Raw genomic sequence first — 23,092 nt, forward strand, 5'->3', positions numbered from 1 at the left:
CAAAAATATTATAAGAATACATTTTCATTTTAATCTCAGGTGTGGGGATATGGAGCTGCTTCAGATTGACCACAGCAGGTGACTATGATTTGTCTCATGCTCTAGCAGAAGTATGGTTTTGCCAGTGACAAGTAGTTACTACAACTGTGTGACATTTGGAATTCTAGGAACTTTTCAGAGGTTATATAAATGCTAGAGCCTCAGTAGGCATGGTTGGTGGTTGGTGGTTGTTCAGGGATTGGTTGCAGTTTGTAGTTGTGCTCAAAGAAGAAACAAAAGGAAAGACATTAGGTTCAGGGATCTCTCTCTCCCCACTCTCTTCATCTTTCCCTCATATCTAGTGATAGGGGATAAAACCAGGGTGGGAAAAAAGAACCCACAAAGTAAGTAAGACCAGCTACAGGGGGAGATTATTGGGGGAGTTTTTTTTTTGCTTTGATTTCATTTGAGTTTTGTTTGTTTTGTTTTTGAAATAAGGCCTTATGTAGTCCAGGCTGAGCTTAGACTTGTGCTCTAGTCCAGGATGACCTTGAACTCCTGCTCTCCCTTTTCTTATCTCCCAAGGTCTGGGATTACAGACATGTGCCACTGCACCTAGTTTTGTGCAGTGCTGGGAATTGAACTCACAGAGATGAGTTTCTTTCCTTTTGTAACTTTTAGGAAAGAACTTTACCAACTGAAGTACATCTCCAGCCTTTCTTTCAAAGATTTGTTTGTTTATTATTTTAATTAGTTAATTTGTGTGTGTGTGTGTGTGTGTGTGTGTGTACATGTGTATGTAAGTTCCCTTGGAAGCTATAAGATCATCTCTGGAGCAGAATTATAAACAGTAGTGACCTGCTTGGTGTCGGTATTGGAACCCAACTCCAATCCTCTGCAAGATCAAGTGCTCTCTACCATTGAGCCATCTCTCCAGCACCTCCTATGCTTTCTAATAACTTGTCCCTCATTTTCTTTTGATCCCTCTTTATCAGCACCTGTAATGGTCATATTTATATAAGCTGCCCCCATGTATGAATTATCTAACATGATCCATTGACTTTTTATACCACATTCCTCTCTCAAATTGGCTTCAATATCCATGTTTCTACAGTTGGTTTTAAGCAATCTAGAATTTTAAAGTCATGTTTCTCAACAGGGCTCTAGCCTCTACCTGTTTAAAAGGTGTATTTTAGATGTTTTTCACAATAACACAGTTCTCCTGGTGTCTAACTGTGTGAGTTTCCTACTATACCTAACAAATCATCCCCCAAACTGGTCACTTAAAAGAAAAATTTGACCAGTGAGTGTGTTGGTGGATGCCTTTAATTCAGCACTCAGGAGGCAGACGTGTAGCCTGGTCTACATTGAAATTTCCAGGCTAACCAGAGTTACACTAGGATCTTGGCTAAAAAAAATTATTTAGAAATTTAATGTTGGGGATATAATGCTCGCCTAGCATGCAGGAGCCATTCAACCAATCCCTAGTATGGAGAAACAAACACAAAAAAAGAAATTAACGTTTTCATAACTAGAGTCTATAAATCCCAAATCAATACCAATCAGCGGAGATTAGGACATTGACGGGGACAGCATCCCTCCAGGAGCTTTAAGGGAACCTATTCTTGTTTTATCTAACTTCTGGTGGCTGCTGGCTGTCCTTGGCCTGTGAGCACATAACCATAATCTTTGTCTCTATAGTCACATGTCTCCTCTTCCATGTATAACACCCACTTCTACCCTTTTCCTGTGATTTGTATTTAGGACTCAGCTCAATAATTCAGCATAAATTTCTCCATCTCAAAATGCCTCATGCAATCACAATGGAAAAAACTTTTTGTCAAATGAGGACAATTGATCTAGGGATTAAGACATGGATCTCTATTGTGGGCTGTGTTACCTCAGTGAGAAAAGAATGTGTAGTTCAGCATGGGGGAACAGAACCAAGAAAACTCCGAAATTAAGTTGCATAAGTTTTAGCACTATGCAAAAACAACAGAAGAGGGAGCTCTGACATTTGAAAATCTACCCTGAACCCCATCTTCTTCCGAAACTTCAGGAACATTAATTTACTATAAAGAAAAGTAAAACAAATGTACAGGGGACAGCCCATGCAGTTATAAGAATGGGAGGGTAAGGGAAAAGACGCCATTGTTAGAGACAATGAACACATGCCAGAGACACTAGCTTACAACAGAGCAAAATTGTAGCCAGCTATTTGGAACAAGCTAATTAACATTATGAAAGTTATAAGACAATGAAAGAAAAACTTAAGAACTATCAGAAAAAAATTCTAAAATAATGGTAGGTTTAAGGAACTATTTGGAAATGAAAGTAAAAAAAAAAAAGCATTCAGAAGAGTAGACTAAACTTGAAATGACACAAAGCAAATAAGCACAATATGTGGTTGACAGCTTAAAAGAAACAGGAGGCAGCACTTGGTAGGCTGAGTTAGGGGGATTGCATGTTCAAAGCCAGCCTGTTAGACAAAGTGAGTTCAAGGCCAGCCTGGGGAATGTAATAAAACTCAAAAAAAAAAGAACTAGAAAGGTAATAGAAGTATGTTTACTTTTTTTTATTTGGTGTTTCTAGACATGGTCTTACTACAGAGCCTGGGCTGTCCTAGAACTTACCTTGTAGAACAGGCTGGCCTCAAACTTGGAGGTCTGCCTGCTTCTGTCTCCCTAGTGCTGGGATTAAAGACATGCACCATCACTGCCCTCCTCAGTGGTTAAGAATATTGGCTGCTCTGTCATAGGACCAGGGTTCAATTCTCAGCACCTGTGAAAATAGGCCACAGCAGTGGAGTCTCGGAGACTTTCCATACTTCGGGTCCCACATACAGAAGGGTCTGGAGTTCCAAAGTTTGGGGGCTTTGGTGACGGCAGGCCCCAAAGACAGGAGAATGTCCATAGTTCCAAAAGGATTTATTTTCATGGCAGATGATAGATGGATCTGGATGTACCCCCCTGAAACTCAGGGCAGACCTGAGTTAAATAGGGAGGGAGAAACGGGGATGTTCTGGGGAAGAATGCTTAATTTGCTCTGCCCTCTGGCCTTCATTAGTATGTAAATCTCTCTAGGGCCTGAGGCCTGTAGTCTTGCCTCTACCTGTGTACTTTGGGAGGGGCTGTAATGGCTGGCCTATGTGACTGAACAATGTAGGTCTATGGAGACAAGACTGCGTGTCACGACTTCTGGGGATGTGTCCAAACACATCCCTTGAAGTTCGGGGTTCCAGGCCCATGCCCAACCATGAACCAGGATACCCTTACGTAGTCCCACAAGCACCCACATGGTAGCTCACAACTGTTGGTAAGTCCAGTTCCAGGTGATCTGACACACTCACACCAATGCACATAAAAAACAAAACAAACAACAACAACAAAAAAACCAGGCACAGAGTTGGTAATGTAGCTCAGTGGTAAAGTGTTTACTTGGTATGAGTGAGGCCCTGGGTTCCAAGACACACACACACACACACACACACACTCACTCACAGTAGCCAGGAGCCAAGCCAGAGTGGTAGTCCAGAACACAGAAAGCAAAGGCAGAGTTCAAGGCTACATGGGTTTGAGATCAACATAGACTACATAGTATTAATAATCAAGAATATTAAAATAGTCATTATAACTCCATTCCACAAGTTCAAAAGAGATTTTGAAAGACCAAATAGAAAAAAAATGCGCCGGGCGGTGGTGGCTCACGCCTTTAATCCCAGCACTTGGGAGGCAGAGGCAGGCGGATTTCTGAGTTCGAGGCTAGCCTGGTCTACAGAGTGAGTTCCAGGACAGCCAGGGATACACAGAGAAACCCTGTCTTGAAAAACAAAAACAAAAAAAAAAAAAATGCAATGAGTTGGATGATATTAACAGCATATTTAATTTTACAGATGCAAAACTTAGAGAATTTGAACATAGTAGTAGAAACTGTCCAAGCTGGAGTGCAGAAGGTAAGAGAACAAAACTGAACAGAATTTCAAGCTGCGGGATAAGTCCAAGTCTGTGTTTCGGGGAGGGAGAGTGTCTTACTTAGGGTTTTACTGCTGTAAACAGACACCATGACCAAGGCAACTCTTATAAGGACATTTCATTGGGGCTGGCTTATAGGTTCAGAGGTTCAGTCCATTATCATCAAGGTGGGAACATGGCAGCATTCAGGCAGGCATGGTTGCAGGCAGAGTTCTACAGCTTCATCTGAAGGCTGCTAGCAGAAGACTGGATTCCAGGCAGCTAGGATGAAGGTCTTAAAGCCCACACCCACAGTGACACACCTACTCCAACAAGGCCACACCTACTCCAACAAGGCCATACCTCCAAATAGTGATATTCCCTGAGCCAAACATAGTCAAACCACCACAGAGAGGTTTGTTGGAGGGGTGTATGGGACATAAGAAAATATTTGAGATAACATGAACTGGAGAATAAAAATAACTGTCCACAGTGAACAGCAAGAAGTTCTATTCTCAATTGTTACTATTTAGACCATCCTTAAGTTTGACAGCAACCCTTAGTACCAGAATAAATTGGAATCACAGGTTATATTAGGAAAGGAAATGTGAACCAATAGATTTATACCAAGCGAAACTACCTTTCAGCTGTAAAGGACTTGCACAAACTGTTCTCAACATTCAAGAGCTCAAGATCTGTTGTTTTTGTAAGTCTTTCCTGAGGGATCTGTTAAAGATCAGGACATCTGGATTGATGCTAGGGACTGAATCGAGAGCTAATGCAATACCAGCTAAAAACAAAACTCTCTGGTAATGGCTCTGGTACAGTAGCTACTATACTGCTAAACTGTTGGAAGATAATAAGGTGAATATAGTAGCATTTTCACCTATTCTCAGTAACTATATCAATGACATTAGTATTGTTATCTGAATTGCCTAGAAGGTTAAGAGCAGGCTTGAAACTGATATCCCGCCAGGCAGTGGTGGTGCACACCTTTAATCCCAGCACTTGGGAGGCAGAGGCAGGTGGATTTCTGAGTTCGAGGCCAGCCTGGTCTACAGAGTGAGTTCCAGGACAGCCAGGGCTATACTGAGAGACCCTGTCTCGAAAAACAAAACAAAACAAAACAAAACAAAACAAAAAACAACAACAAAAAAAGAAACTGATATCCCGTGACAGGCTTGTTCAGAAGGTTGACCCTTGGCCAGCATCCGGAAACATTATTTTGAAGTGCTTCTGATCCTTTCTTAACTTATCAGAGTGGCTCCCTGCCTCAGTCATGTTGACTACGTGGCTTATGCTGTTCATCTTCTTTCTTCCTGGAGTTCTGTGTCCTCTGTGAGGGTGACAGTACAAGAAACCTACACATGGATTTCTCCAGACTCCCCCACATAATCCAGGCTGGCCTCAAAGTCTTCTCTTCTGCCTCTGATGCCTCAGTACTGAGATTCCAGGTGTGAGGTACCAAGCCTAGCTGCCCGGGCCTTTTGCTTTGGTAATTCACTTCTAATTCATATTCTTTAGCTGTTAGGAATCTTGGTAGTGAGTACTAATATGTACTGAGTTCTACAAGTCCTTGTAGTGAACAATTCACTAAATGAGGGGGTGATTTGGAATCTAGTGACTCAGTGAATTTAAAAGGCTGCCCCACATCACTGAAATATGGCAACAGGGTTACCTGGCAGGAAAAGAAAGAAGGAGAGGCGGGAGATGAAAAAGTCCTGGTGACTAAATGGCTGTGCAGTTACTTATAAATCAGCAAAATATTCATTTATTTTAAAAATAAATCGTCATTTATTTTAAATTAGAAAATTTTAGCCGGGCGGTGGTGGCGCACACCTTTAATCCCAGCACTTGGGAGGCAGAGGCAGGTGGATTTCTGAGTTTGAGGCCAGCCTGGTCTACAGAGTGAGTTCCTGGACAGCCAGGGCTACACAGAAAAACCCTGTCTCGAACCCCCCCCCAAAAAAAAACTTCATTTATTTTATGTGTATGAGGATTTTGCCTGCATGTATGTGAACCCGGTGCCTGCAGAGACCAGAAGAAAGCATTGCATCTGTTGGAACCGAAGTTATATATGGTTGTGAACCACCATGTGGATACTGGAAACTGAACCCAGGTCCTCTGCAAGAGTAGCAAGTGTACTTAACTGCTGAGCTATCTATTTCTCTAGCCCCCTAAACTGTTTTTAATCTCTCTTATAAACATAAACGTTACCAAAGTTTTTTTTTTTGGTTTTTCGAGACAGGCAGAGTTTCTCTGTGTAGCCCTGGCTGTCCTGGAACTCAGTCTGTAGGACCAGGCTAGCCTCAAACTCTCGAACTCAGAAATCCGCCTGCCTCTGCCTCCCGAGTGCTGGGATTAAAGGCGTGCGCCACCACCGCCCGGCTTTTTTTTTCTTCTCAAATAAAAGTCTTACTATTTTGCCCAGGTTGGCCCAAATTCTTGGGTTAAAAGCTCCTTCTCCCTCAGCCTCCTGAGTAGCTGGTACTACTGGCACCATCACACCCAGCTCTTGTTTATGAAATATGAAAATGATAAATCCAATAACAGACAGTGGCTTGCTGGATCCCTTGTCCAATTTTGTCCTTGCTGGCTCAAACAGGGAGAAAATACAACTCAAATGATACTTTGGGTTGAAGTATATCTTAGGGTTTTTTTGCTGTGAAGAGACATCATGACCATGGTACCTCTTATAAATGAAAACAATTCATTGGGGCTGGCTTACAGTGCCAATGTTTGTCCATTATCATCATGGTGAGAAGCTTGGCGCACGCAGGCAGACATAGTGCTGGAGAGGTAGCTGAGAGTTCAGCTTCTGGATCGACAGGCAGCAGGAAGAGACAGTGAAACTCTAAAGCTTCTGAAACCCTACATTCCCACGAAAACAGTGACACATTTTCTCCAACAAGACTAACACCTACTCCACCAAGCTCATACGTTCCAATAGTGCCACTCTACGAGGCTACAGGGGCTCAAAATTTCAGTATCTCTTCTATGTGAGAGGAGGAAGACCCTAATTCCCCTCCTGAAAGAGTTTCCAGTGAGCTAACAACAATAAAAATGTGTTTGTAGCTGCTCTTATTGCAGTAGTTGGTAGAGACAGTGTAAACATTTCTGAAGGTGGGCTTTGGAAGAATCAGAAATATTTAAGTGTGGGTGGGATGGGGTGTGGCAATGCACACCTTTAGTTCCAGTGCTCTGGAGGAAGAGCAGGGAGATCTCTGTGGGGTTTAAATCAGGGTTGTCTACATAGAAAGTTCCATGCCAGCCTGGCAATGGTGGCGCACGCCTTTAATAACAGCACTTGGGAGGCAGAGGCAGGCGGATCTCTGAGTTCGAGAGTTCGAGGCTAGCCTGGTCTATAGAGTGAGATCCAGGACAGCCAGGGCTGCACAGAGAAACCCTGTCTCGAAAAAAAAAAAAACAAAAAAAAAAAGAAAAAAGAAAAAGAAAAAGAAAAAGAAAAAAGAAAATTCCATGCCAGCAAAAATTGCATGTGTGTGTGTGGGTTTGTCCTCTGAGAATGTTACAGACAGCAGGAACTGATCCAGGTGAGATAAGAGTGAAACTTGATTCAGCTTGACTTTAGTTAGCCAATGCTAGGTCAAAACATCTGGAGTCGGTCTGGAGAGATGGCTCAGCGGTTAAGAGCACTGACTGCTCTTCCAGAGGTCCTGAGTTCAAATCCCAGCAACCACATGGTGGCTCACAACCATCTGTAATGAGATTGGATGCCCTCTTCTGGTGTGTCTGAAGACAGCTACAGTGTACTCGTCAATAAAATAAATAAATAAATATTAAAAAAAAAACCATCTGGAGTCTGACAGCAAGTGGCTTATGTCTTTACATGTTCAAACACAGTAAAACTTTGGGGGAAAGTTTCTACATGACAATTATCACAACAAAACTTTAGGCATGGCTTCATTGAAACTTTCCTGTATAATAGGACATCTCTTTATGAAAGCACCTATGACTTTCACCATAAAGATGGGTTCTATTGACAGAGAAACAGTCCTCAGGAGTCTGGGCCTAGGGAGGGAGGGATTATAATAAGCACAACAGCAAATTCTTTTGTAAAGTGCATAGGATCTCTTTCATGAGGATAGGTCCTATTGACTGAGAAACAACGCTGTTTTCTATTTTCAGGATTCTATGAGGGCTGGCTTTACAGAAAAGCACAGATTACCAAGTATTAACACATCCATTCACAGCCTTCTGGATTGAAAATAGGTGTCAGTTTCTCCTGTTGAAGAAAAAGGCCTGGGTATTTAACAATTCTGGGTTTTCTAGTGCTTTTCTGTGAGCTCTTGCCCTCTACAGCTGCATAGTGAGACTGTGTGTCAAAAAACAAATAAACTTTTAGAGTTTGTATTGCTTGCTGTATGGTAGTGCAAGCCTTTAATCCCAGCACTTGGGAAGCAGAGACGGGTAGATCTCTGTGAGTTTTGAGTCTAGCCTGGTCTGCAGAGTGAGTTTTAGGACAGCCAGGGCTACAAGTGAGACCCTTTCTCAAAAACAACAAACAAACAAAAGTTTACATTTCTCTCTTCTCCAGTTGGAAGGAAACCCAGCAAAACCAAGTTTCCTTACTAGAGCAAGGCTTGGGATAACCAGAGGTTTAAAGGGTTAAAATGAAAAAGAAAAAGAGGGAAAAAAAGCCAGGTATAATGGTAAGCATCTGTATCTGTGTAGTCAGGCATGAGGACTGCAAGTCTGAGGCTTGTCTAAATTACTTAATGATTTCCAGGCCCGCCTGGGCAATTCAGCAAGAGCCTGCCTGGGTAAAGGCAGGCAAACATACCCAGTAGAATTAAACAAAGGACAAAACCAAGCTAAGCAGGTGCATTTGCAACATAGCAGCCTCTGCTTGCACTCAGCTTAGATTTCAAGGTTGCTACAAGTTAAACCTGTACATGTTAAGGTTTTGAGGAGCAAAGAGGAGAATCTTTTAAAAGGCTTTGTACCTTGTGCTACCGGCTGTACAATACAAATTGATATAAAATGTTATTCTTCACTTTATGGAATTCTGGCTCATTCTGATAAAAACTGGTGAGAAAAACAAAACAAAGCAAAGCAAACAAACAAACGAACGAACAACAAAAAGGGTGTTAGTGGCTCAGAGGATTCCCTTGTTTTTTGCTGTCCACGGGAGGATTGCAATTTGAACTGAGAATTGGAAACACAACAAACCTCCATTAGTAATGATTGTTGCCTCTGTGTATTGTTGCCTCATGCAAGAGAAACGAAGAGAAAACAGTAGAAGTCTCCACATCACAGTCCACCATTAAAATCTTCAAACAAGTTTTGTAATGTGTTCTCGTTGCCCTGAAATATCTGGTCTCAGTGGCTGAAGGCTTTACAGACACACAAGAGTGTTTTGAGTGGGTCAGTTTGAAATTCAGAACTGACAAGATCAACAGGACATTTAGGAAAACCTGGTCTGTTATTTGTGCCCCAAACACAGCTATCTGGCCCTCCTTATGTGTCTGCTTTGCTGCCATGGGAATTAAGCCACTGCATTTTTAAAGTCTTGGATTGACAGATCAAAGCTCCTGGCCTTGACTCAGCTGAAACTGAATAGTGTGGTCTGTGCTGTTTCTGCCCCTATGCAGCAGGACAGAGATGAAAGGTCACCTCAACAACAGCATTCAGCCTGACACAGACTCTGTGGGGCCATAAATGACAAAAATATGGATGCTGATGGAACTGTCTGGGTCACAGACAATGCTGACAGGAAAGGGCATGTTCCCAGGACACCATCTGAAATTGCAATGCTGAATGACTCTAGAATCTGCTAAAAGATAAATAGCGTTCCTAACCTGTGAGTTCTCCCTTAGAAGACACATCACATGGAATTCTATCGCTATACTCATTCTCCACATATCAGACTTGGGGATCCCTCTTGGAGATGTCTCTTAGCTGGTGACTTGTATTTTGTTTGTAGACTAGTTACATCTCACACTAAGAGACTGATAGCCTCTCTGTTGCCTCTTTCCTGGGATGCACACTTTCCTGAGGTATGATTGATTATCCATAGCAAGGGGCTGTATTGTATCTTTTATTTATTTATTTATTTATTTATTTATTTATTTATTTATTTGTCTTCTCCATGGGAAAATGATTGGGAAGTTAAAGAAACCTGTTGTAAAACAATCTAGAACTCTTCCTGAGAAATTCTTGAATATTAATATGTCTTTCCCATTAAATTGCATAAGGGTGTTTTCCAGTAAAAGTTAAATGATTAGGAAATTTGAAGTTAGAATTACAGAGAAACTGACTGCTTTTGTAACAATGGACTAAAGTGGGAAATCCAGGAAGGCTCAGCAGAGGAGGGAGCCAATGCTAAGCTTTATTTTTTTCCAGACCTTCCTCTCTCCCTCCTCCTCCTCCTCCTCCTCCTCCTCCTCCTCGAATTTCTTCTTTCTGTAGAAGAATGCTTGCCTGATGCCTTGTTTCCAATCTGCTGTTGAGCACTCTATACTAAATACAGCCGACAAGCCTCCCATCACCCACGGTCGGCAGCACAGAGATGAGACAGGAGTGATGCTTATACCCACTCTTAGCAAACAATTCATGATGCCACCTACACGCATAGGAAGGTGGGACCAACGTGATGGGTAAGCCAAACTGATGGAACCTGCCTATCCTCAGACAGTTTATCTGAAGCCAATAATTAAACTGAATTATATAGACTGAAATAGGTGGTAGGATCCTCTGGAAACTAATAGTTCATACTACTTAACCAGTATACATTGTGTTTTGTGTACCCTCTAGAATTGTACTTGCATGTGCACCTGCCTATGCTGGTCTTACCTTGGCACTGGATGCTTTGGCCAGCCCCCCCCCAAAAAAAAAAGAAAAGAAAAGAAAGAAAGAAAGAAAGAAAGAAAGAAAGAGAGAAAAAAGAAATTTAAGAAGAAAGCCTCTGGCTTTCTAAGACAGAGTTTTGTGGTTAATGACATATGCTTTAAGTGGTTAACTCTAGGTCCCCTGGAGGTTATAAGTTGCTTAAAAAATAAGCTTAGGGTCACAAAGAAAGAGACCATCATTCCAACTGAAGTGCCTGGACAAGGCAAACTTTATTCTTGTTCTAGAGGGTGGGCTACGAAAGTGGACATGGAGGCCGGAAATGCTCTGGGTTTATATTCTATCTCAGGTGGTGGCTGTGTCTTCCACACATTGGCTGGAATCTGATCTCACAGTCTTGCTCATTTGGCTAGTCTGAAAAGAATTGGCACCCAGGAAATGAAGGAATGAGAAATGGGTCATTGCTACAAGAAGACAGGCCACTAACTTCATAGAATAGAGAAGTGGGCTTTTGTGTAGACAAAGGTTTTACTAAGGGGGGGGGTGAGGGCTCAAAATGTTTGCATAAAAGTGTGGTGGTGGGAGATAAAAAGATGTTAATTCCTTCTCCCAAACACAAGTTGTTGTGGTTTTTGTTTTGTTTTTAGTATTGGGTAGAAAAGACTCATATTTGGTATTTTTTTCAAGGTGAAGTCAATATTGTAGTATGGCCTCCTCCTGTTGTTGGGCTCCTACTAATAACTATGCTATAAAGATACCTTGGTCACCTACCTGGACACAAAACACACTCCTGTGGTTCCAGCTTTTAGGGAGGCTGAGGCAAGAGGAGTTCTTCTGGATTTCAGAGTCAACACAGACTGCACAGACCGATGCGCATGTCAAAAACGCCTTATCCATCAGCCAAGGGACAGACTGCTTTCCTGGCAGTGAAATCCTTTGAAAGGGTGGCATTTAGCTGTCCTCCAGAAATGTTCTCTGTGCTTCTTTTCTGCTAAGGATGGCACACTGTGTTTAAACTACACAAATGGTAGGTTATGTTGGTCTTGTGTTTATGGTTTGATCACCTAGTAAACACAAAACAAAGGGAGAAAACTCTTTGCTCCAAATCTCTAATGGGCTTCTCTGGGCATGTGGCATGTATTGCTGAAATGTTATTGCTAGTAGTGAGATTTCAAAAGAGAGAGCTTGTACTCAGCACCCTTCAGACTCTATCTATCTTTGGAGTTTCCAACACAGAGAGATAAAGTATATGAGATATTTCAATCTTACTATCCTCTGCATCATTGAACACACACACACACACACACACACACACACACACACACACACACATTGGTGTGGAATAAATGAATTACAGATAAAAATTTATAGTAAAAAAATAGTGCAGATAAGGGCAGTTGCTACCGAGTCAGATGACTTGAGTAGAAGAGAAATAATTCTGGCAAGCTGTCATGTGATTGTTATGTGAGTTTGTTGTTGTTGGACAGGGTTTCTCTGTGTAGCCTGGGCTGTCCTGAACTCACTCTGTAGACTAGGCTGGCCTCGAACTGAGAAGTCTGCCTGTCTCTGCCTCCCAAGTGCTGGAATTAAAGGCATGCGCCACTACTGCCTGGCGAATGTTTTCCTTTTTCATACTTATCTTTAAGACAGAAAAAATGAAAACGAAGAAAGTTCTTTCTCTGCTCATGCTTAAAGAAGAAAAACTGAAATTGAAACTGTCATCACTTTTACCCAGAATTACATTGGTGGTTTTATTATTTCATTGTGACAAAAATCTGCCATTGTTTTGAGTATAGTTTGTTTTCCAGATATCTTGGACATTTTGCATGATCCCTGGGCCAGTTTCTAAGCAAAAGCTTACAAGATCTTCCTAAGCATCTCCAGTTTAGGCCATGAACAATACCAGAATTGGGGCTCCTAGAAACAGTATCATCCAGAAAACTCAGTATGAATACTGCAGCCGATGGCAACTGTCCCAAGAGCTTCCTGAACCCAGAGAAATATAGTGACAGGAATTGGCAGGCAGTGGCAAGAAACCAAGGGACAGGAATTTATCCTCAGAGAAAAGGGAGATACATAATGGCAGGAAACTGAGATTCTATTGCTGAGAGTGACCACTTGCTGCTCTTGTAAGGGATTTGGTTTTGGTTTCCAGCACCCACATCAGGTAGCTCAAAACTGCCTGTAATTCCAGGGAATCCCACACCCTCTTCTGGCCTCTGTAGATGCTGCACACATGTGGCACACACACAGACAAACATATATACATATGTAGGAAATTTTTAATGTAAAACAGGGACGGGAGAAATGACATAGCAAGTAAGAGCACTGATTGCTCTTTCAGAGTACCTGGGTTCAATTTCCCAATATTCAAAGAGTGGCTCACAACTGGCTGAAACTCCTTCTCTTGCCTTTTGTGAGCACCAGACATGCACATGGTACACAGAAATACATGCAGGCAAAACACCCAAACACATAAAAATAAATATTTAAAAAATAAAATTTTAAGGCCTGGCATGGTTGCGAATGCCTTTAATCCCAGCATTCAGGAGGCAGAGGCAGGCAGATTTCTGAGTTCAAGGCTAGCCTGGTGTACAAAGCAAGTTCCAGGACAGCTTATTCTACACAGAGAAACCCTATCTTGAGAAAACACACACACACACACACACACACACACATAAAATTTTAAAATTAAATTTAAAAAGTAACATTAAGAATTTTAAGCCGGGCGATGGTGGCGCACGCCGTTAATACCAGCACTTGGGAGGCAGAGGCCGGTGGATTTCTGAGTTCGAGGCCAGCCTGGTCTACAGAGTTAGTTCCAGGACAGCCAGGGCTACACAGAGAAACCCTGCTTCGAAAAACCAAAAAATAAAAAAAAAAGAATTTTAAGATGGTTAGGAAAGTAATGAAAGAAAAAAACAAACAAACAAAAAGCCCCCTAAAACTCTCACTCATCTGCATTCAGTTTCTGTGACTTTGCTTATTCTTTTTTTTTTTTTTGAGACAAGGTTTCTCTGTGTAGCCCTGGCTGTCCTGGAACTCACTCTGTAGACCAGGCTGGCCTTGAACTCAGAAATTCGCCTGCCTCTGCCTCCCAAGTGCTGCCCAGCAGACTTTGCTTATTCTTGATGTTTCATATAAATATAATCATACAATATGTGATTTTTTCTGTCTGACTCATTTTTTTTTACTTAGCACAATGTTTTGGAAGCTCATCCATTTGCAGCATATCTCTGCATTTAATTCCTTTTATGTATGGAAACATGACATTTCATTTATCCACTCCTTCTTTGATGAACATTCATTTGAGCCATTTCCACTTTGTGGCTATGGTGAATCACAATAGATTTTGTTTGTTTTGAGACAGGGTCTCACTATGTAGCCCTAGCTGTCCTAGAACTCACTATGTAGACCAGGCTGGCCTCAAACTCACAGAGACTCACCTACCTTTGCCTCCAGAGCACTGATAATTAAAGGCGTGAACCACCACACTCTCCCTTGAGAATATGTTTTTGAAAAATAAATCCTCGTTGGGGTTTGAAAGATGACTCAGCAGTTAAGAGTACTGGCTGCTTGTCCAGAGGACTCAGGCTCTATTATCATCCTCCATGTTTTGGCTCATAACAGCCTACAATTTCAGTTCCAGGGAATCCAGTGCCCTCTTCTGGCCTCTGCAGGCCATGTTGTGAGGTTCGCTTAAATCCAACATAATTCAAACACCAGATCAATACAGATGACAAAAATTTATTGTAATCAAGCCCCTACTGATTGATTGAGGCCACAGAGCAGAGTCAGGAGCTGAATTGATACCCTGAGGGGACATTGTACAGCATATTTAAAGGATAAAACCATAATGGTGGGTGATAGGGTGGGCTGTCATTGTCCAGTCATATTTTGACATGGGAGGGTTAAGCAAGGGAGTTTACATCAGGACAGGAGTAGGTTCCTGGGCTTGGGAACATGAACTTTGTTTAACCCTGCCAGCAAGACGGAAAAGTTGTCCTTGAGATGTCTGAACTCAGACAATCGTTTCCTTACAACAGAAGCTGTTCAACTAGTGGGAAGTCCTTGGGGCCTGGGACTTTGAGTTTAGCTTTTCCTTATGGAGTCTGAAAATGAAATGGTAATATTTAGAATAAGTTTCTTTTGCTTGCTCCCAGGAGCACCAAGCAAGCACATGGTACTCATACATATATTCAGGTAAATACACACATTAAATAAAAAATAAGCTTCAAAATACTTGCTGGGCTGGAGAGATGGCTCAAGTTAAGAATGGGCATTGCAGCTGAGCATGGTGGCACATACATATAATTCTAGAAGCAGACAGATCTCTGAGTTCGAGGCCAATGTGGTCTATACAGCAAGTTCCATAACAGCAGGAGATACACAGTGAGAACCTGTCTCAAAACAAAATCAAAAAACAATAACAAAAATACTCTTCCCAAATTTCACCCCATAGTTGGTTGAATCGTGGATATGAAACCCATAGATACGGAGGACCATATTAAAAAATGATGAAGGAACAGAGTGGGAGTATACAACCATGATCAGAAGATTCCTCCACTTAAATATATAGGTCTCAAGTTGCCATTTCTACCTTAGCTTTGACAATTAGTACTATTTATTACATAAATAGTTCTTTGACTCAAGAACTATCATGTATTCTTGAGTCTAAAGTAAGTATTTCCCATTCTAATGCATTCTGAGAGTCTGATGAACAGCATGGGTGAAGTGAGAGGGAAATTCTTCCAGATACCAGGGCAACGTGGTTGGGTGTCAGGGCGGTCTAGGACATACAGCAAACATAGCTGCCATAGATAGTTTCAGAAAGTAGGGGAAATGACAGATGTCATTTCCTGGTCCCCTTGATGCCCTCCAGCATAAGTCTTATTTGTGCCCTGCAGCTTGGCACAAGAACAGGAAATAATGTAGACAGGTCTACCCCCTCCCTTCCGTGCCTGAGTCACTTCCAGATCCTGACTCATCCCTCCATTGAGTCAAGTCATGGTGACAAGTTGGAAGAGAGAGGCCATGCCAGGTGCAGAGAACAAAAGGGGTCAGCACTTTCCTGAGCAGAAGAGGGACAGGAATGAGTCAGGGTGGCTCCGCTTCTCATGTCTACTCCTCCAGCATCTTGATGCCAGGTCCTCTCTGACCCCAGGCATGTGGGGTGAGGAGAAGGACAAGTTTATTCAGCATCTTTGACAGATATAGACCTTAGCCCAGCTGCAACCAGACATGTGTATCAAGAGAACAAGACATAGGCCACTCTTTCCTTCATTCCATCACCCTTTCAGTCAAAAGGACCAAGACAGAATGCTCCTCCACATTTGGACGAAAGATGCCAAGGCTTCCTCTCATATGATGTTGTCTGCTGAGGTTTTCCTTCTGTACCTTTGTAGGGTGGGGGGTGGGGGCGAGGTTTGAAAGCAGATTTCTTCCCTGGTCCTGTGCCCTCACCCATATAGAGTCACGTGATCAAGTAGAAGAGACTAGCTTAGGAAACTCCTGAAAGTGATTGGTGCTTATTTGGTTGGGGAGTGTATATGTGTGTGATATGTACTCTCAGTGTATCCCAGATTGTCCTTAGGAACTCATCCTCCTGAGTAGCTGGGACTACAAGTAGTGCCCCCATTCTTGCCACAGTGCCATTTTTTCACAACGATGTATTGAACACCAAATTGTGCCTAGCACATATCAACTGGTCTTTTTAAGTTCCATTTATCACACCAAAAGCCTCGATGCACAGGTGCTCCGAAGCTCCCTAGTAGGAAACACAGACTCCTCTGAGTACCATCCTCCAGGGGACGGCCACTTGGGAGTGCAAAGCTGCCTTATTTGTCTGATACGTGTGTGCACTTGTGCGTGCGCATGTGTGTGTGTGTGTGTGTGTGTGTGTAGTTTCTAGGAAGCTTTAAACTGGAGCCTAAATGTCTGTGCTTCTAGTACCAGGTGTGAATATATTTCCTCAATTTATTAGATTGAGAAATTCTTAGCTTTTTTTCAGCAGAGAAATATTAATAGGAGATCAGGAGGCCTAAGATTTTCAGATTTGGTATAGGGGCTAAGAGGTGGGCGTTGTTAGTCAAAAGATGGAATACCTGGGTAGAAGCAGAAAGGAAACAGATGTGTCTCCCTGACAGCTGAGGTTTAATGGGGGAACCCTCATGTTTTCCTCAAGCCCTGCCCCTATAGCAACCAAGATGCAGCTTGCATCTCTTCATTTGTAAACAAAGGGAGGATCAAACTTCATTTGAATATGAGTTTATCCAGTCTACCAATTTCAAACACATGGAAAAGTACTTCTACATCTACAAAATATTTTCTTTTTTGTAGTTTGAAGGTTTTTTTTCTGTCTTCCCTTTTCATTACTATTTGATTTTTGAGACAGTATCTCTGTAGCCCAGGTCAGCCTAGAACTCACTACATAGCCTAAACTGGCCGGGAATTTGTGATCTTCCTGCCTTAGTCTCCCCTGTTACAGGATTAGATTTAAATCAATCTTTCTGTGTTGCTACAATGTGTCAGTAATATTTTTGATGGTTTCATAACATTTTAGAGAAACCATCTACAAATATTTCCTCTTACAAACAATACAAGTACCTTTAAACATATCTTTCAATTAATATCTACCATCGATCTACCTATATTTATTAATGGGAATGGAAAAGAAGATGGAGAAGATACTAGGAGGTGGGAAATGGAACAGATGGTTAGTCCACGTAGCAAACCTAGATCCTGATGGTGGCGCTTAAGCAGGCAGAACTGTCGCCACAACTGCAAGGCGAAGTAGGGAGGCAGCCCCTCCCTGGGACTGCGGACTGCGTGGCAACGCCCTTGCTGCTGCAGAGGTTGGCCTTGGCCTCAGGCGGTCTCTGGCGCCCCCTGGCGTTCATACTACAACCATCAGTTCCTGGTTTCCTTTCCCCGCCCCCTCCTCCATTTTGCATCTCCTGGGCTTTCTCCTGGCCGTTCCCTCCCCTGCCTGCTTGAACCCTCCCTCGTGTTAATTTCAGGCTAGTCTCCCGCGGGCACTCTTGCGGAACTAGCTGGTGTCGCTAGGCCTAGCGAGAATGGGCAGACAGAAAAGCCCGGAATGACTGACCAGCAAGGCCCAGGATACAAGTCCCCGTGGGTACTGCGGCAGTGGGAGTTAATCTGGACCTGTCGCCCGGAAACCTCCAGGCTGAAACCTCTGGAATAAAGCAGCACCTTCTGCTTTCTGGCTCTAAGAGAAGCTGCCAAAAGAATAGAACGTTTTTTGTGTTGGCGATTGTGGCGCTTGAAGGCTCATGGATTCCATTTCCCTATCTGCAGGCAGAAAATTTGGGATTTGAGGGAGGTCCGGAACTCTCTGGGCTCAGGGATTTGCCGCTCCTGGGTTCATGTCCCCATAAATGCCTAAATGGCATCTCAAGATGGCAAGACAGTGTATTCAAGAGCCCGCAGAGGGGGTTGTTGGTGCTAGGAATCAGCCTCCTCCCCAAGTCCTTTTCAACCAGATAATACCCCTCCCTATTCATCCATTTTGCATCCCCTTTCCTCTTTTTCTCAAGTCTAACCCTGTTTAGTTCTGGGTTTTACTCCGCACACACAAGCACACACACACTGCCCGCAGTGCTACGCAAATCCGGTAGGAAATCACTCCAAGTGGGAAATAACATTCCATCTCATCTAAAATCATGCTTTGCCGTGCCTCTGCACGCTTCTGTTTGCTTGGACCAGACTATCTCTGCTGCCACCTTGGGGCCAAAGATTGTATGACCTGACCTAAACCTCACAGCACAGGTTTCCAGGCAAAAGAGATGACCTCAATAGACAAAAGTGGACGTTGACTCCAGAAAGCACCAAGCTGTTGCTCTAGGGACCCTACAGATGTAAACAGCAGGGCCAGTTCACCTGTGCGGCTACCGGGAGAGAAGGGAACCTATGAATACTGAGACTAGGAATTCCAGCCAAGACACTGATTCACTGGAACCTTTTATGTCTCAGGACTCGGATACTTGATTGGAGCTCACAAAGACTTGGGATCCACACATATTTTCCCATTTCTATCAACTGGGCTAGCTAGGTCATCTTCATTTCTCTGTCTACACAATCACACGTGTCGATTTCCTTAGCCACTGAGATGAAAAAGGGTATAAGAAGAGCTCTGGGGAGGAGGACAGGGCTATATCACATTCAAGTGCAGTTAGGGACCACAGAAGACCTGTTGTAAGGTTGGGGATAGAAGAGGGGGTGCTACCTTTCTCAGACTTTATAAAGGGCCATGGCCAACACCCTATAGTCAAAGAGTAGTTAACACAAGGAAAGCACATGTGCGTGCGCGCATACACACACACACACAAATATGTCCTCTCACAATTTTACTTGATACAGTGTTACTGGGGAAATTGGGACTCCCATTTGGATTCTTAGTCTCCTTAATAAAAAGAATTTCAGCCAAGGTTACACAGAGAAACCCTGCCTCAAAAAAGAAAACAAACAAACAAAACAAATAACAACAACAAAAAGAATTTTAAAGCAGACTGAGAATGAAGCTCAAGGGCCATTTTATAGAACTTAAAAGAAAAACAACAGAGCAGGCGAGCTGTAATCTTGCCAGCTGCCGAGTGAAGGGAGAGTCAGGGTCCAAGACAGGTGGCGTGTTCAGTAATGAAAGTTGGCAAGCAGCTGCATGCCAGATAAAGAAGGGAATTGCAGAAAAGCAAGTGAGAAAGTGAGAAAGCCCGAAGTGTTAGGAAAAGATGCTTAGGCTTTTGGCCAGTATGCAGAGAGAGAGAGAGAGAGAGAGAGAGAGAGAGAGAGAGAGAGAGAGAGAAAGAGGAAGAAAAGGAAAGTTATACTTGTTGTGTTAGGCAGACTTAGTAGTGCATAGTGGAAGCAACTATATTAGAGGAGGGGCTTCTGGGAAGCAGATTTACATTGCCTCATTATGGGAATAATTGTTCCTCCTTAGCATGATCTCAGGTTAATCAGTTTTCTTGAGATGTAGTCTCCTGGACAGGTGACTGACAGATTCAGTTCTATTAACTCTTCAGGTAGGACACAATAGTATGTAATGTTCTAATCTTTGAAGCAAATAAAATAATCCTGTCTCTGGGTCCCAGGGTCAGAGGTAGAACTCAGATTGCATTCCTTTGACGGGGGGGGGGGCGGGGGGAATAACGTTCCCTGAATGAACATCAGCAAAACCCTGGCACCTCCATCTTTTCATATGGCATTTTAAATCGTAAGGAAGGGCAATTATGAAGCTTCCCTTTCTAGTTACCAGGGAAACGGGAAGTGTGAGCAAAGCAGATCATGAGGGAGAGGTCCATCCTCAGTAGCCTCTAAGTGTAATTCTTGGAACATCCACCCATGTTAAGAATTGAGGCCCTTTGGCAGCTTTTAAGAACCTCTGTCATCAAGCATGACACTCAGACCATGAAGTTCATGACTGTCTGGTTCAGAGAAAACAACGAATGATTACTAAAGTCCATCATCCTGGATAGGTAACAGTGCCAAAGATAGAAATTTAGGAAAGGCTAGCTAAAATATGCAAAACCACACCAGATGCCATCTTTGTATTTGGATTCAGAAACAATTTTAGTGGTAGCAAGACAACTGGCCTTGGCATGATCTATGAGGCTTTGGATTATGCTGGGGGACAGCAAAGGCCAGTGTCAGTGCTGGCAAACAGCAGAAAGAAAGAAAAAAAGAGAAAAAAACAGCAGAAAGAACAAGGATTTTGTGGTGACCTCATCAGCTGTGAGGGTGCAAATCTCTAAATGGACAAATAAACTCAAAATTTCCAACTGAAAAAACTAAAAAAGAAAAAAAAAGAATTGAGGTCCTAAAATAACTTAGGAAATGGGCTGAAGGTGGGGGCTTAGAAAGGTTTTGAGTCTCTGCTCTTGATGACTGTCAGGCCTTGGACCCAGACAGTAAGAATGCATTATGTTACTTCCCTCTCCCTCTCTTCATCTCTCCCTCCCTTCCTTTCTCCCTCCATCCCTCCTTCCTTCCTTTTTCTCTTCACTTCTTTTAGGACTTTGGTTTGGTTTGGTTTGGAAGCCTCGTGTTTCCTTCTCACCATTATGCATCTCATTGTGCCCGCTGTGTCAATTTGGTGGTTGGCACACATAACTAGAGTATGGCCAAATAGGTTGCAATAACCTCGCCTGCCACAGACAGACAGAATGTCTCTGACACCTACAGATTGGTAGATCTCTTATGAGTTTGAGTGTCAAAGACATTATATATATATGTGTGTGTGTGTGTGTGTGTGTGTGTGTGTATATATATATATATATATATATATATATATATATATATATATTATAGGCATTAATCTCAAGTGCAGGGAGTAATACTCTCAGAGATGTGTGATAAAGGGTTAATCATTTCTGTTCTTGACCAATGGCAAGCTTGACTTACTAAATGGTCAATTATGGAGCGGGAATGATGGCTCAGGGTTTAAGAGGACTGGCTGTTCTTCCAGAGGATCCAGGTTTGTTTCCCAGCACCCACAGCATACAACCCTCTGTAATTCCAGTTGCAGGACACTGAACACCCCTTTTGGACTCCATGAGTACTTGGCACAGAGGTAGAACCTATATATACATGGAAGCAAAACGCTTATAGTGCTCTACAACCACTACTTAGTTGTTTAACACTTGTTTTATATTTGACTGCACTATGAAGAGTGAGCACTAGTCCTACTAAAGTACGGATGAAAAACAAAAACAAAAAAACACCCCCCCAAACAACTACCTTTAAAAAGAATACATTCTGAAAAAAAAAAAGAGTCAATTTTCTTTTCTTTTTTTTTTTTTTTTCGAGGCAGGGTTTCTCTGTGTAGCCCTGGCTGTCCTGGAACTCACTCAGTAGACCAGGCTGGCCTCGAACTCAGAAATCCGCCTGCGTCTGCCTCCCAAGTGCTGGGATTAAAGGCGTGCACCAACAATGCCCAGCTAAAGAGTCAATTTCATTGTAACAAAATACATAATTTCTTACAGCTTGGTAATTACAGTCTTATGTAATTGTCCCAGAAATGAAAACCCCCATTTACACTGAAGGCTATACTGGAGCAATTATAGCAACTTTACTAATAACAATGAAAAAGTGTCTTCCATAGTCATGAATGGGTAAGTGGTGGTGCATCCTACTATGAAATGGCACTCAGTGATAAAAAGGAACAGTCAGGCATAGTAGCACACATCTGCAATCCCAGCATTCAACAGCTGGAGGCAATAGTTCAAGGTCATCTCTGGCTACATAGTGAGTTCAAAGGCTGCCTAGGCTAAATGAAAACCAGTCTCTATTTTTTTAAAAAAAAGTGAAATTAATTATAAGTAAGTAAATATTGATACGATGCAATAACTTAGATGAATCTCTCCAAGGCTTTAAACTGAGTGGGAAAAGCCAAATCTGGATGAGCACACATGTGGCCAGGCCTAGTGGTCCATACCTGTAATCCAAGCACTCGGGAGATGGAAGGCCAGATGAGTTCCAGTCTGAGGCCAGCCTAGGCTACACAACTAGATCCAAGGCAGCCTGGGCTACATGGTATCCTCTCTCCCCAAACACAATCATGTATTATATGATTATATTTATATAACAGTCTTTTAATGACAGAATTTGAGGGACAGAGCAGATTAGTGTCAGATCATGAGGACACAGAGTACGGATGGGAAGTACATAAAGGTCATGACTGTGGTTCTAAGTCAGGGCAGTAAAAGGGCCGTTTGGGGTTGAGTCAGTGGTACTCTACTGGCTGTTAACACCAGAGTGCATCTCTAACAGATGTGATCAGTGGAGGAAATCTGGTGAAGGTCATGAAACTCTCTTCTATGTTGTTACAGCTAAATCACATCCTTAAAGTCAAAGTTTAATTTTATTATGTTGGCACTTGCCTATGATCTCAGCTACTTCGAAAGCTGATGAGTTTTAACCTATGAGGCCAGCTTGACAAATATAGGGAAGCTCTCAAAAGAATAAATTTTAAAATTTTGCCAAGTGATTTCAGAGGCCACCAGCAGGATAATCATCTATGTAGTTTGCTCATGGTATATAGTCATAGCTAGAGAGTGCTTGTTATAAGGCTGGGTGCAATGGAATTTTTGTTTTCTTTTGTTTTTTTAAGACAGAATTTCCGTGTAGCCCTGGCTATCCTGGAACTAGCTCTGTAGACCAGGCTAGCATTGAACTCACAGATATCTGCCTACCTCTGCCTCCTGAGTGCTGGGATTAAAGGCATGCCTTACCACTGCCTAGCTATGATGTCTTTTTTTTTTTTCCAGGTAACATTTTACTTCATGGGCTTGTCACCCCCTGATTGGTTCACTCGTCCCATGATGAGAAAGGAC

The sequence above is a fragment of the Grammomys surdaster genome, unplaced genomic scaffold (genome assembly GCF_004785775.1).
Source record: "Grammomys surdaster isolate TR1022 unplaced genomic scaffold, NIH_TR_1.0 265, whole genome shotgun sequence".
Taxonomy (NCBI): Eukaryota; Metazoa; Chordata; class Mammalia; order Rodentia; family Muridae; genus Grammomys; species Grammomys surdaster.